The 14,240-nt window shown below is 41.2% G+C and overlaps 1 protein-coding gene across 1 annotated transcript in view; it reads left to right on the top strand.

The window, feature by feature from the left end:
* The first annotated feature begins 79 nt into the window (after positions 1-79).
* LOC105430898 (uncharacterized) overlaps positions 80-14,240 on the top strand; it is a 41,817-nt gene continuing 27,656 nt past the window's right edge. Inside the window, exons 1-2 of the mRNA XM_089071500.1 lie at positions 80-111; positions 377-1,495. The gene's annotated coding sequence lies outside the window, so the exon portion shown is untranslated. The remainder of the gene's footprint in view (positions 112-376; positions 1,496-14,240) is intronic.

The raw sequence follows: 14,240 nt of genomic DNA, 5'->3' as shown, positions 1-14,240 counted from the left end.
TGTAGTCGGTTCCCGATGGTCTCGAGGAGGGGGAAGGGACAGGCAGGCCGGAGGCAGGCCGAGCGTTGGAAGAAACGACAGTCGCCACTCGACGCCTGCACCGAACGGGAGGTAGCTCTGCGAGACACTCGGGCCTTTTCGAAACTCCGTTTTGCACCGCGTGCTGTCGCCGCCGCGACAGAGAGAGTCTCCGTACGAGAGCCTCGACCACAAATAATTCACGTTCGTCGCGAATTCGTTACACTCGATACATCAAAAAAAAAAAAAAGAAAAAGAAAAGAAAAAGATCAAGGAAGATAAAAATTCGCAGCTCCGGATTTCTTCTTTCTTTCTTTCCTTCTATTTCTTTTTTTTTTTTTTTTTTTTTGCGGTAAAGATGCTCGCGGGAGGAACGATGAAACGTCGCGGGATCGTCCTGGATCCAGTGTGAGCGTCCAGAGGAGGAAAAATCAAGGTGTCGATCGATCGAGAAGGATCGATCGATCGTCCGAGCGGAAGCGCCTTTTCCGGTCGCGTCTCAAATTTCGGCGGAACGATCGCGCTTGATCGCTTTCGCGGAGGGGAGATCGAAGGGATTCCCGGAGAATTGGCTAAGATCGTCCGGTGTCCACGTTGCCGATCGGGTGTTTCGCCTGTCGTAGCGATTCTGCACACGCGACCGAAAGCAGCGCGACTCGTGAAAGTGCGCTGACAGTGGCGTCGGTCTGTCAGCCGGACAGGTGCGAGAGCAATTGACACGGGGACGAGGTGAAGATAGTAGGGGAAAAGGAGAAAAAGAGACTTGGAGTGAGTGAGCGAGCAGACTTGTTGTTCTCAAGCAAATCGATCGGGAATGTTAATGTGAAATAAAGTTCAAGAGGAGGCGAACGCGCGAGATACCTGGAAGTATTCAAATAAACATTTCAGTAAACAATTGTCGAAAAGATTGGATGGACGTGTCGCGCTAGTTTATTATTGAAGAAGAAGAAATAGCAACAAAGACAAATAGAACAAACTGTGACGCTTCACGGATAGACAGAGAGACGAATACAGGAGGGACAGAGAGAAAGTGACGTTTCTTCGATCATACTAAGAGCGACCGAGAGGAAGAGAGAAAGCAGACGACGGGTGGGTCGACGAAACAGGTCTCCACGTGACACGTACAAAAGTTCGCCGGCTGCAGAAAGAAGAGATCGATGCGATCGGTAACGGAAGCGTGTGCGCGAGTGTGACACATTCGGTTGCATCCTCGCTTCGCCTTTTTTTCTTCCGCGGCTATTCCGTGAGAAAGTGCGGGCCTGACGTTCGCCGCAAGGCGGAAGACACACGCGGATTACTCCGGGATCGGAGAAGAGAGAAATTTCGCGACCGAGCGAGAGCAGGCGAAGGAAGAGGAAGATCGCACGAACACGCGCGAGGAGACGCGATAAATTGATATTGCTTTATCGGATATCAGCGAGAACGAGAGAGGGAGCAACGGATCTGCGCTTCCCCTGCGGGCGAATCCGCGAGCGTGGTAAGTGCGTTGTTTCGTTTATGTGTACATATATACAGAGATGTAAACACGCGGCGGAAACACGCCGCCGGCGCTCGGCGGAAATCGATCGTCCTCGCGATTGGTCCCCGCGAATATCGCGAACGTCACGTATCTTACGCAGGACTGCAAATTGAGGTAGCTCCGGTGGTTTGGGTTTGCACGGGACGATCGCGAATAACGTCCGGGGGAAAAAAAAAAATTCGTGTGCGAATTGGATCGGTGCTGCGCTCGGAGTTATATTTCGGAAACTGCGCTACGACGAGAAAAATACGGGATAATAATTTACACATTTGTTAGAATTGTATTTCCCGTTGAGCGTTGACAAACTCCTCTTGGAAAATCTCATCCATATTAGTCCTATAATTTAGAATATTTTTGCAATACTCGCGACACTTTAATAATCTCGTTTTATCAATCCTGCAGTCGCAAATTCACTACACGCGACACGTGCACGCATTTAAATTTCAAATTGCACTCCGCTATATTTCGTATCGAATATATATTTCAAAATTTTTTTTTCCTTACGAGATTTCCAGCGTAAAAAATATGTGATTCTACACGTGACCAATAATATCGCGATAAATCGGCATCAGCAGCGTCGATCAGCAACGTTATACAGACTGGCCATACATGACCGATTAATTAACTCGCGGCGTGCTGCGGGTTCCCGCGGTTTGTTTGCTTGTAAACAAATGATGTGGAATCAGGCTAAAAGCGCGATTGTTGATACGCCGACCACTCTTTGCGTAATTACTTACCTCTGCGATTGTCGCTCATTAATACGAGGCACGCTGCGCTCGGCGCGCGGACGAAGGTGCCGTGTAATTAAATCCCCTCGTATATCCAAGAACAATTACGTTCGTTAACGAGCGCACTTCGCGGTTCTCAATTAGTTTCTCGAATACGATTCGAGACATAAAGCACGGATTTAATCCTTTAACTGTTAGAACGAGCTTCACCTGCCTTAGAAGACGATCGAAAATCGCTTGTGTTTTGATTAAAGTATCATGTGACATGTCGATGTGACATATCTTTTAATGTGGCTCCGATTTAAATATCACGTTACGTCTCGAGTAAGCGCGACTTACGGAGCGATTTGTGACTCTTCCGAATCTCCATGCTGATGTTTTCATGATCCTAACGTAAAACACTGACATTGATTTAATCGTCGCTAATATCGTCGGCCATTTGCCAAGTCGCAAGCGCACACAATGTGCTGTTTGATAAAACTACTTTACACATGTTATTGTGCAACGAAAATTACTCCATTTAGCATACTCGTTACTCGCCATTGAACGCGAGGACGATCAATTATTGACTTTTATATCTTTATTCTCATCGAGTATATGTGTCACGCGATAAAATCCGGTGGAATGCATTTTAACAGGATTATGAAAAGGTACATCTGTCAAAGGTTGTTTAACAAACGAGAAGAATTTTTTTTATTTGAAAGCCTTAGCTTTATTGTTAACGAACAAAAATAAAAAACAAGATGGCTTTCCGAATTAGAATTACAATTGTGTCTTTTTTGTGTAGACTAAAATATTAGACTGTACTTTTGTGTAGATTGTAGATTAAAATGCTTATATACATTTGAAAAGAAGACGTATTTTCAACAAAAGTCTGAAAATTTTTTAAATATTTTTTAATATCTAGATTTCCTATCTTTACGTTTTCAAGTTAAAAATATATTTTTTTAAATTTATCTTTTCCACTTTCAGGTAAAATTTTTTAAGTCGCATTTATAACTCTTTTGACAATTATTTTTCACCTCTTTATCGCAATATTTTAGGGATGAGTCTTCCTCGTAAAAGATAATAAATGGAGAACGGATGATAAACTACTAAGAACGTGACATCACCGGGCAGATAATTCTATAAAATGTTAGAAACTTAATGTCCTTAATGTCCATTAGAGGAGAAATAACTAGATGTGATTAGTAGTTAACGTTTGGTTGTGACGAAATACTTCTTGTTTCAATTTCTGCGTGTTATTCCTGATTTATTTAGAAAGTTTTTCTAGGGAATTTTAAATCGTTAATTTTTATTAATAACAGAATGAAAAGTATTTTATGATTAAACTAATAAAATTGCAATTTCAAATAAAATATATTAAAATAAGTAATTCAGAGATTAACAAAAGTTAAAAATAAAAATTAAAAATATCGGTTAGTAGAACATTCATTTTTCACAGAAATAAATTTTTAATCATTCTATCTTTAATTCACGGAGAACGATTTATACTGGTCCGTATATTAATTCAATTAATGTAAGCTAATATATATATATATATATATATATATATATATATATCCTGTCAAATCAAAATGTGGGTAGTCTGTATTCTCATATCGGGTTACGATCTAATCCAGTTCGACTGGTGAGGTCACCGATACCCGGTTAACGGAGGTCAGGATCCGCGTCCAGATCGGACAGTAGAGAAGCCAATCCAGATCAAAGTAGAGTGCCGTCACATGGCGATGTCAGCTTCTTAAGAAGTTTAGTTCTTTGAGTATGTTCTTTCAATAGCATACGCTTTACAATTGTATTAGTTTTATAATTGACAATCAAAATAAGTAATTGAATCTTCACATCTCTAAACAATCGATTGTTTTATTTTTTATTATTATCAATATTATTATTAGCAAATTTAAATTAATATGTTGATATATAAATATAACACGTTAATATAAATAACAAAAATATTAAAAAGAAATATCTTTTTAATAATAGAATAATAATTATGTAAATGAAGAATATATGTAATAATCTAATTATTTTGTGGCACGCAATAATAACATAATAATTATTATCATTTTTTTTTAATTTTGATCCTATTACATGCGATTTAATTTGCGAATTAAAATGTCAATTTTATGACAGGATCTCTGTTACACGTGTCTTATATAAACTGATATAATTTTCACTAAACTTCAGCGCTGTTAGAGAAGTTAAAGAGCAGCGTTCATCTTTCGCAGGTGCATACCTTGCAACAATATTATGAGTGCTGCTCGTCGATCCTGTTTTGTAACATCGGGATGATTCTCCACTGGCGTATCTACTTTGCTCTCGATTGTGCGGACACGAAAAACAAGAGTGCGGATAACATCGCGCCGATCGCCGTTCACGTTCGAGTGCACCGTCGCGTCATCGCCAGTTAACATATTCCACACAGTAATTAACTGAATATCGACGGATAATTACCTCATCTATCACGCGATTCGATCTCTCCGAGAATCTAGCGAGGCACGCGACATCGCTAGACGAGATTGAACTTGAAAATGTTAAGAAGCTTATCAAAATCAAGTCACATCGAAATCGTAATTTATAAAGGATGGACACAGGATAAACAAATAAAGAAAGTAACATAGTTCATTTTTAATGCAATCCATATTAAATTTCTATTTATTTAACTTGAGCGATATTTATGTTATATATAATTAATTCGAGAAATTAATAAATATTTATGGCATCAATTTTCTGGATATTTAATAGAGATTTACTTGCTTATACGTAGCATATCTCGAAATTGCTCATATAATTTCGTATTTTGTGATACGACGGTCGCGCAACACTTTCTAATGAGACCGGATCGAAATATCGACGGCAATTCCGGTCGTTTAATCCGCAGATTCATCTCACGTTTTCGGACTTAGCGACGAAAGTATACGTGCCATCAATTCGGGTCGACCGTGACACTCTTCTCTCGGAGCTTTCCAATGCGTTAACGGTTAAGACCGATGTTAATATGAAGAAATGTTCGTCAGGGTCCAGACATAGAAATTTCAAGATCACTCTTTTCTTTTTATAAAAATTAATACCTTAAATTATTATATCCAATAAGTCTCTTCAGGAAAGATGAATAGATTGCTTATTGCATTAAGGAATCCTTACTCGATAATCTGTACAATCGATCCAATTATCGATATTATATTATATGATGAAAAATATTTGCGTGAATCATTTTTATCTTTTTTTTTTTATTTTTTCTTCGATATTACATTATAATTAAATACGTTCTCAATCGTCTTTAGATTTAACAAAGATGATTTCATCTTTTAAATAGAAGATATTCAATCGCAAGAGCGGCTTTGTAAGAGCAATTCCGCTTGGAATTGCACGTTGTTTATCCGAACATCATTTGGAGCCATTTGGATTCGACTTTACCCTCCTTCGTTGCCCTTTCTATTAAAGACAGCAGCTGCGTTTAGACGATTGTCACGGAATTTTCGTGGCGGATCCCGGGCTTGTTCGTAGGCGCGCGGATAAGAGGGACCGGGTCGATAATTGTGACAGAAATTCAATCCTTTGCAAGCTGGACCTAATGCCCGCCACTGACCGCCAATTCAATCAAGCGCCCGCCAATCGCGGCCCCCGGAACGGGATTTTAGCCGGCGCGCAGCGCCGAGGGATTTCGTTACGGTCCGCTGCCGCCAAATAAAATTCTGTGGAACGTGTACGGACCAAACGAAAATAGGTATTAACTACTCGATGGCGTACATGATGGCTCCAAAACACTCGCCTATGTAAATCGTTCACTAACGTCCAGCGAAGCGCGACAGCAGCACATCCAGATTGGTGAAATGGATTAAAAATAAATTAAATCGCGCAGAGGTCAGTGACACGCTATCGAATCACATAGGAAACGAATATCATGATTCTACCGCATTCTACCATTGAAATCTTGCGAGCTAGGTATTCGCGAAATTAAAAATTCGCGTTCGCAGTCTGCCCTCTGAAAAAATTCCTTAAACTAACGCGTGTGAATTTCTAAGGGTTGTTATATTCATAACTTCCAGCACTTTCAGAACTATTTTTTAATATTTTGCCTCCGAAAGAAGAAGAATGCAAAAAATATATTTTATTTCATTAAAAGTGTAATGAAAGTGGAATATGAATTAAAAGTCTCGCGTACGCTGCTCCTCCTTTCCGTGAGGCGTTAATTAAAATTATCTCAGAGTATCTAAACATTCTTCTTCGAACTTCGGCGCGAAATGCACGGCAGGAGGCTTCGTCGCGCGTGGAAGCGAGAATGTTCACGCTCTCGCAGCGAAATGCAAGAGACGATGACACGAGCGTTCGTGATGTTTTCTCGCGCGGAAAGAAACGTCCAGCAGCGAGCCAGGAAGTGACGAGAATGGCTCGACGTTGCGGTACATCGTCGCATGTACACAAGATCGCGACGTTATTTTACACGAGGACGATGTTAACATCGGTACACCGGTGTTCATCGTCGCGCGAACCGATTTAAACGCTGAATCGACGCTACCTCGGCGACCGATGTTTTTGAAAAATGAAATGAATTCTTCGTACCTGCAACGCTGCGTAACGCAGTTGCGTTGCACACAACGCAGCGAGATGTATATGCGCAATTTTAACTTTCGATTTAAATTTTGGCGGATCTGTGAATGTAACATCTGATGCGTATGTTCAGAGAGTATTATATATCATTAAGTATGATTACATGTTGTATATTTGGGAGATATATTGTACTTATTCTCTGAAAATGAAACACTTTTTGTACTCGCGCTCTGCTCGTAAATACCTCCGGAAATTGAGACACTTATCATTATTTGTTGATTACAAACGTCGCGTATGAGTCGAAACGATTAAGAGAGAAATATCAATGAAACGCCAAAACACGAGCTCACAATGCATAACATTTGCGTGTGGTTTATGTGGCGGCTTGTACCGTTATGTGAAGCACAATTCGAGGAGGCAACTTAACAAGGATTTGTTTTGTGTGTTCGAAAAGGGCCACGGAAGAGGCTTCATTGTAGTCAGTTTGTGGGCAATTATGGCATCATCGCTAATTTCTACACCGTGTCGACGGGTCGTTATATGGCGCACACTGATTTTCTGGTAGCTGGAAATAATATCAGTATTACGAAAACTGTTTTATGCCTTTACAATTTAATAAATTTCACTCGCTCGAGACATTTCCAGACTGTCGTGCAGTTTAAAGCCGAAATCTTTATATACGCAATTAACATCAAATATACAGATTGCTTAATATTATTAACAAGATTAATTTCCAGTGAGTTTAATTATTTAATAAGTAAATCTAAGAGAGAAATAGATCTCCCAATTTTATTTCGTTGTGAGAATCAACGGTCACATTCTAACGAATCGCTACTATCTCGCTTTCGTGCTTTTATCCCACGGTTGCGAGCGGTTTCAGGTTCAAGGTTCTCTCGTCGTACTACCGTTTTGTGTAACTGCTGACGCGTGGGCAGCCTCGATTTTTGCTGGCGAATTTGGCTCGCGGCTGACCCCGTTCAAAGACCCACGCCAGGGCAAAGAGTTCGCCGGCGAACTCGCCGACACGATCGGAGAAAGGAGCGTCGCCGTTTGATGCGGAGGTTGGAAGCAAGCGGTATTAATTACGGTCGGAGGGGAAGAGGAACGGCGTTACATAACGCCAGGATGTCCGTTCGTTTGTTCGTACTTCATAAGGCATTCAGCGCGTGCACTTACCGCTTCCACCTTGGAACAGTTTCGGATCGGATAAAGCGCGATGGGATCGGAAAAAGAGTCTTGCTTTACGTGCAATATTTTCCGATTAGCAAATATCGTGGAAATCTTTTAATAAAACAAATGAAGCGCGAAAAGAATTTCAAGTGACCTATCTTTTGAGTTTATTTTTTCAATGTGAAAAAAAAAATATAACATTAAAACGATAAGAATCAAACGATGATTATCCTAAGTGACGATAATGATCCTATAATACTACAAAAAATATCCACCTTAATTATGCAAATACTAATAAGAATAGTTGTCACTGTTGCAACTTGCACACATACGAAGCGTGATTTCTTTTCCTCTCATTAATTAAATCCGCAAATGTAATCGCTCGAATATAATTACAATATAAAAGACATTATAAAAGACTACCGACGTTGCAGGCGAACTTTCTTTTATCGAAAGGCGTACTCTCTTTCATTGCCGCAGAGGAAATAATCAATGGAGTCGGCCATGCAGGAAAGCGTCTTCCTTTTCATTGACCGACAGCACCCGGGAGGTTCGCTATTAAAGTAATCATAAGACTTGGCGCGGGCAATTATGCGACCAGGTATTTAAACGGCGAGATACCTGTCGTGAGCGTTGAAATATGACTCAGTCCGGAGGTAGCTCTGGTCGAATCGTTCTTTTAGAGCGGATATATCCGCGAGACTGCGGGATTCTCGGAATTTGCTGTAAGGGATCTCGAGCGTGCCTCCGACACGGACTTGCCATTGTCGCGAGACACGTTCGAATGTCGAGGAGAACTTTGCACAATGTGTGTACAAAGGATAGACAAACGAAACACTGCGGGTCTGTTTAATACCGCGATGACGAAGCGACGCAACAAAATTGTCGAAGAAAGAAATCAAAACTGTCTGGAGGAAAAACGAAGAAAAATTAGAAACAGAAGAGTACACCAACCTTACAAAATATTTAAAATCTTTTAGAATTATAATTAATCGTTAAAAAATTTTAACATTACACTTTTCTATCTTTGTTTCTTTAGCCTACTTCGTAATAATTACAATAACATACTTGCTTTTTTTTTACTTGTACTTGACACACTTCAGCTATATTCGATTGTGCATATTAATAAAAAATGAAAAATGATCTAGTCTCGATATTCATCTTTTTCCATAAATGATTATATCAAATTTGTACAGCTGCGACAAACCCCTTTTTCTCTATCGTCGATCAGGGAGATCGGGCAAAGTTTACGGTCGACCAAGCATGGATATAATTCGCCGACGCGTTTACACGGACGACTTGATCGTCCCGCTCGTGCGAAGTCACCCATCACGCGTTTTCATTCCATATTCGACGCGAGCGAAATCAATTAGACGTGGCTTAATTATAGGGGCGTGCGCGCGTGCACGCGCACCATCTGGCGCAGTGATTAACGGGAGAACTATTTTCAGTCGTTTACACCGCGGTTTCCCGCGTGTAACGGTTCCCACGGGTAAGGGCCGGGAGAGTTCCCGCGAAACGGATGACGTTGTCGCTCATTCGCCCGGCAGAGCGGCCGTCTTCCTTTTGTCTTCGTGCTCGACTCGACGGCCGGCAGGAAGCGGCCAAGTAACTTCCTTCGCGAAGTGATGATGCAGAGGTAGAAAATGCGTCTATTCAGGATTCTGATTCTGCAGTCCGCATTCAGCGGAGCAGAGTGCCCGTTGTTAGTAAGATCACTTGAGAAATCCGTTAAACTGGCCATTGTTAAAACGGCAGCTCAAAGACCAACCGTACGCTGACCGTACGCAGATCCGTCCTCGTGCGTTTAGAAAACGAGATTAGAAATAAGATTCGCTACGGAATTACGAATTTCGACGACCTCGGTGTCCGTGTCCGTGGAAAAGCGCGTGATCATCGGCAACGCCAGCCGTACGCATGGTGCGTAAAGTGGGCCAGGCGGCGTGTGTGAGTCAGTGCCGAACCCACATTGAAGGTGATCATCGCGAGAGGGATGGGGCTTTCTCAGGGCCAGCGACCGCCGCTGGCGGACGAATCATCGGCTCGGTATTGGTATCGAGATCGATGCGTCGATCGCGAGATCACCCGCGTCTCGCGTTACAGCGGCGGATTGTAACGGATCGTCCGCAACCGCAGCTGCGATGACCATTCTAATCGGGTCGATCCTAATGCTTCAGGCGGAATGTGTTCGAGATAAACAAACACAGAGATGCTTCGATTCTGCCTCTTCTGCTCGAGACGACGAAACGCGCGGCTCGATCTTAACTTAAATTTGACTCGTAAACATAGCTGATCGAAATAGCTGACTATTCCCCATGTTAATTATTTAAACGCGAAAATGGGATCTCGATTAGTAGCTAAATATTCATCATCTTCTCTCCTTGTTATTGTTATGTAATTTGCGTTTTGTCTCCGAATTTGCATTCGATAATTCGCGAATTCGCGACTTTATCAAATATTTTCCTTAGGATGCAACGAAGAACGGAAGAAAAAAGGAGGGAACGGGGCATTCTGTTCACGCGGAGGCGATATATAAGATACCTATGTTTATGCAATCGATATAGCGCGCATGGAACGACACGGGATGAATTGATAAGACGCGTCGAGTGAAAGCAAGACGAATTTCAGGCATCGATGGTGTTCTCGACGGCACGTTGTCGCCCCGTACGTAGGCACCGATACACGGCTCCGCGTCGAAACGGACATAAATGTCGTCGCTCGGGACTTGTCGCTTTTTTTCAGTGTGAACGATACTTAAATCATTTTGAGACGATGCTCTCTGTGCAAGGCGGTCTGCTGGCCTTAGGCTGTCGGTCACTGACACTGTTTCACAACCCGCGCGACGGGCTTCGACGGCCCGGCTCGTATCCTCACGTGATCGCACGGCGGAACCGAAAAGCATCCATACATCCGAGATACTTCATCTCATTTCATAGGATTATTACTTTTGAACTTCTTTCAAGATATCCTAGGATATAATTCAATCAATTTGAGAATGAATCTCTCGCGTCCCATCGATCGAAAAAAACTCGTTATTAAAATTTTCTTTAACGTTTGATATAAATTTATGGAAAAAAAAAACTATTTTGAGGTTTATAGTCTAATTGTTTTAATTGTATAATAAACATGTTTTTAAATAATATTTCTCTCGAAACATGAATAATAACCATGATCATTTATATTTTTTCGCGAATATTTAGGGAGGATATGCGGTTAGAGATTCTCGCATGAGATGGGGAGCCAAAGGGAAGCTTTAGATGGAGGAGAACGAAACTTTTTCGCAACCTTGGGGAATTTCGGCGTAAATCGCGTCGGTAAGCGTCGAGGAAAAGCGATTGAGCGACGCCTCGCTACGCTCGATGAGTCTCCCCAAAGGGCATTCTAAAATCAGTCTTAAGGTCGTCCAGGAAACCGCAATACCATTTCTTTCCCCTCGAGAAACTTCTGTTGCAATATTGTTGTCGCCGGTTCTCAAATCCCGACGATATCCGTCGCTCATAATACCGATAAAATGAACGGATTACATTGAAGCGTGAAATGTTTCTCGGGATGACGAGTCTGAGCTTTACATTGATTTGAAAGCGCGATGAAATCAAGCAATTAGACGGTGAGATTAAATTGACCTTGCCGACAAGTTTGATACTTCGGAGCAACGACCGGTCCTGGTCATATAATCGATATGGGCCGCATTCAAATTGCGCTTCGAAGAAACGCGAATCTTCCTAAACTTTCGTATTAGGCCAAAGGCTATTGCGCGAATTGCAACAGAAGAGCCGAGCTTCTCTCGCGAGACTAAGAGGTTAACAATCGGGTCAATTCGTCATCTAAACCAGTTAGTCGGAAGACCAGATACGATCAACAAAACCGATCGTCTAATTGAATTACCTCTGATCGATCGGGCATATAAGACCCACTTTTCGCAGCATTAAAAATTAACAACGATATCGAATTAAAAATTAACAATGATATCGAATTTTAGAATAGAAATGTAATACTTTTAACATTATGATTCTTTTAACAATTTCTGTAGCATAAAAATTTATCTCATGAAAGATTCCAATTTAAAAATCCAGAAATTGTTTTTATCGAAAAGATAAAGAGAACGGAGAGAAAGAGAGAGTGAATAAAATAAAAATAAAAATGCAATTATCTTCTTCACGCACGATGGAATCATTCACGTTTTTATTCTTCCATTCTAAGCTGTTGCGTCGATTTTTATTACTTCGTAATTTCGAGGTCAGAGAGTAAAGCGCGTAAAGTGCGTGCGATGATGTCCATACTTATACTTCCTCGCAGCGTCGTCGCCTTCATCGTGTTATGTTTCAAATTCCTGTGTCGGCGGACTGTTATAATTGCGGTACGTAATCGCGATTGCGCAAGACTCTTTCTTTCTGCGTTTCCTCGCGTCCACAAGAATTCGCGCAAACAATAATGTTTCCGGGATGACGAGCGATGATAAATCTCCATCGAGAGAGATCAAAGCGCGGTTTGATTATTTGGAACGACTTCGATGAATGCTAACAATTACATAGACGTCATTCATGCAGCTTACTTAAACTTCCGTTCGCGATTACTACGTAGCTTTCGTCGGAAGTCTTAAATATAGTCGGCGTGAACGAATATGCTATGAAACGGCTTACTCGAAAGTCACTTCTCCTTTTCTCTGTAAGGAAAGCATATTGATCGTAAATTGCAACTTTTTGAAGAAGGGAGAAAATAAGCCAGTGAATGAATTTTTAATTTAGGATACGATTCACTCTCCGATCTGCCATGGCTATAAGCATACCGAGGCACATTGCACGTCTATTTCAAGTTGCATGAAATTTCATCGAAATTTCTGCTGTCATCGCTCGTTATGTTCACGTCTATCGCGCTTTTAACGGAAAAAAGCATCCGCCATCAACTTGACGGCTCCGTCAAAATTTTTATCTCTCCTCGGTTATAGGGTAATCCTCGGCCATACAGACTGAGTTCACTTTACGAACACGACCATTCTGGACGACTCTCTTCTTGAAAGCTCCAAGAATATAACGGCCAAGGGCTTTTACGCACAATATGAAAACCACAAGTGTTTATTATGTTCGCGATTCAGAGTTTTATGTTTATTAATATTACGTTTTCTCTTGGATGTAACAAGAGAATGATAATATTATATTATTACCTCATAGCGAGAATAATATTTAAATAATAATAATATTTTATTGCGCATACGGAATATTATTTAAATATACAAGAACTCTGCTACCAGACATGCTACACATATTTCTACCTAAAAGCACAAAATATCTGACGTTTCAAATAAGAAAATTTTTACGCGAGAGCCTTGTAAGTTTCGCCGAAAGCTCGCGTGCTCGATCCTCGATCGTTACGCATGCTTTTATCTGAGAGAGAGAACGAGGCAAAACGTAGAAACCGAAAGCTTCTTTTAACGCCGTGTATCTTGGAGCTCGTCCAAAAGCTTTCCAGACTGTTGGGCGCATAACTCATCTTGGGCGCATAACATCTCGGGGGAAGGTTACCGAAGAAGAAGCTCGTCTCGCAAATCTGAGAATAATATTTACGGTAGCCGAGGTTGATGGTTAAGGTGGATGGGATCGCGCGTGTCGGCGTTGAGATTAAACGGAAGCTGCCTCCGGAAACCGCAATGCGGACGCATGTCGGCTGGTCCCCCACTCCCGCATATATTACCTGAAGCATTTTGCTCGCCAATAAGAAAATGTTGACCACTGCGATTTTTAATTTGATATGATATGAACGTAATGTCGAGGTCGCCTAAATGAGCTGCCGGTTCGAGACGAAATTTGGGTCGACATTGACTACGAACGGAACACACCGCACTATTACTTTGCAACCTCGTCCTTGTTCGCCTCCGATTATCTTGGCACTTCTTATTACCAAGTGTTGCGCAAAACTCTTTGATTTATAATGGATTCATGGTGCTTAGGGAGCAGATGTTCGACGAAGGTAATAAATCCAAAGCGGACGATTACAAGTGAACTTGCGCCACGCGATAAAAATTGAATTGGGATAAATTGGATGGAAAATATACACGCATGCATACCACATACATAATATAAATTTAATCAAATAGGAGAAATTCTTTTTCAGAGTGTAATTAATTAATTAATTTATTAATTTTCATGCAAGTGATCTAAATTGTAAGATTGTAGATATAACGATTGTAGACGAAGTGAATTAATTTCGTTTTTGTTTAATACATAAATAAAAACATATTTTGATGAGTTTTAAATTTA

The sequence above is a fragment of the Pogonomyrmex barbatus genome, unplaced genomic scaffold (assembly GCF_055798465.1).
Source record: "Pogonomyrmex barbatus isolate J1 unplaced genomic scaffold, ASM5579846v1 scaffold12, whole genome shotgun sequence".
Taxonomy (NCBI): Eukaryota; Metazoa; Arthropoda; class Insecta; order Hymenoptera; family Formicidae; genus Pogonomyrmex; species Pogonomyrmex barbatus.
The sequence above is the reverse complement of the archived record's forward strand: the minus strand, read 5'-3'. Positions and strand labels throughout refer to the sequence as shown.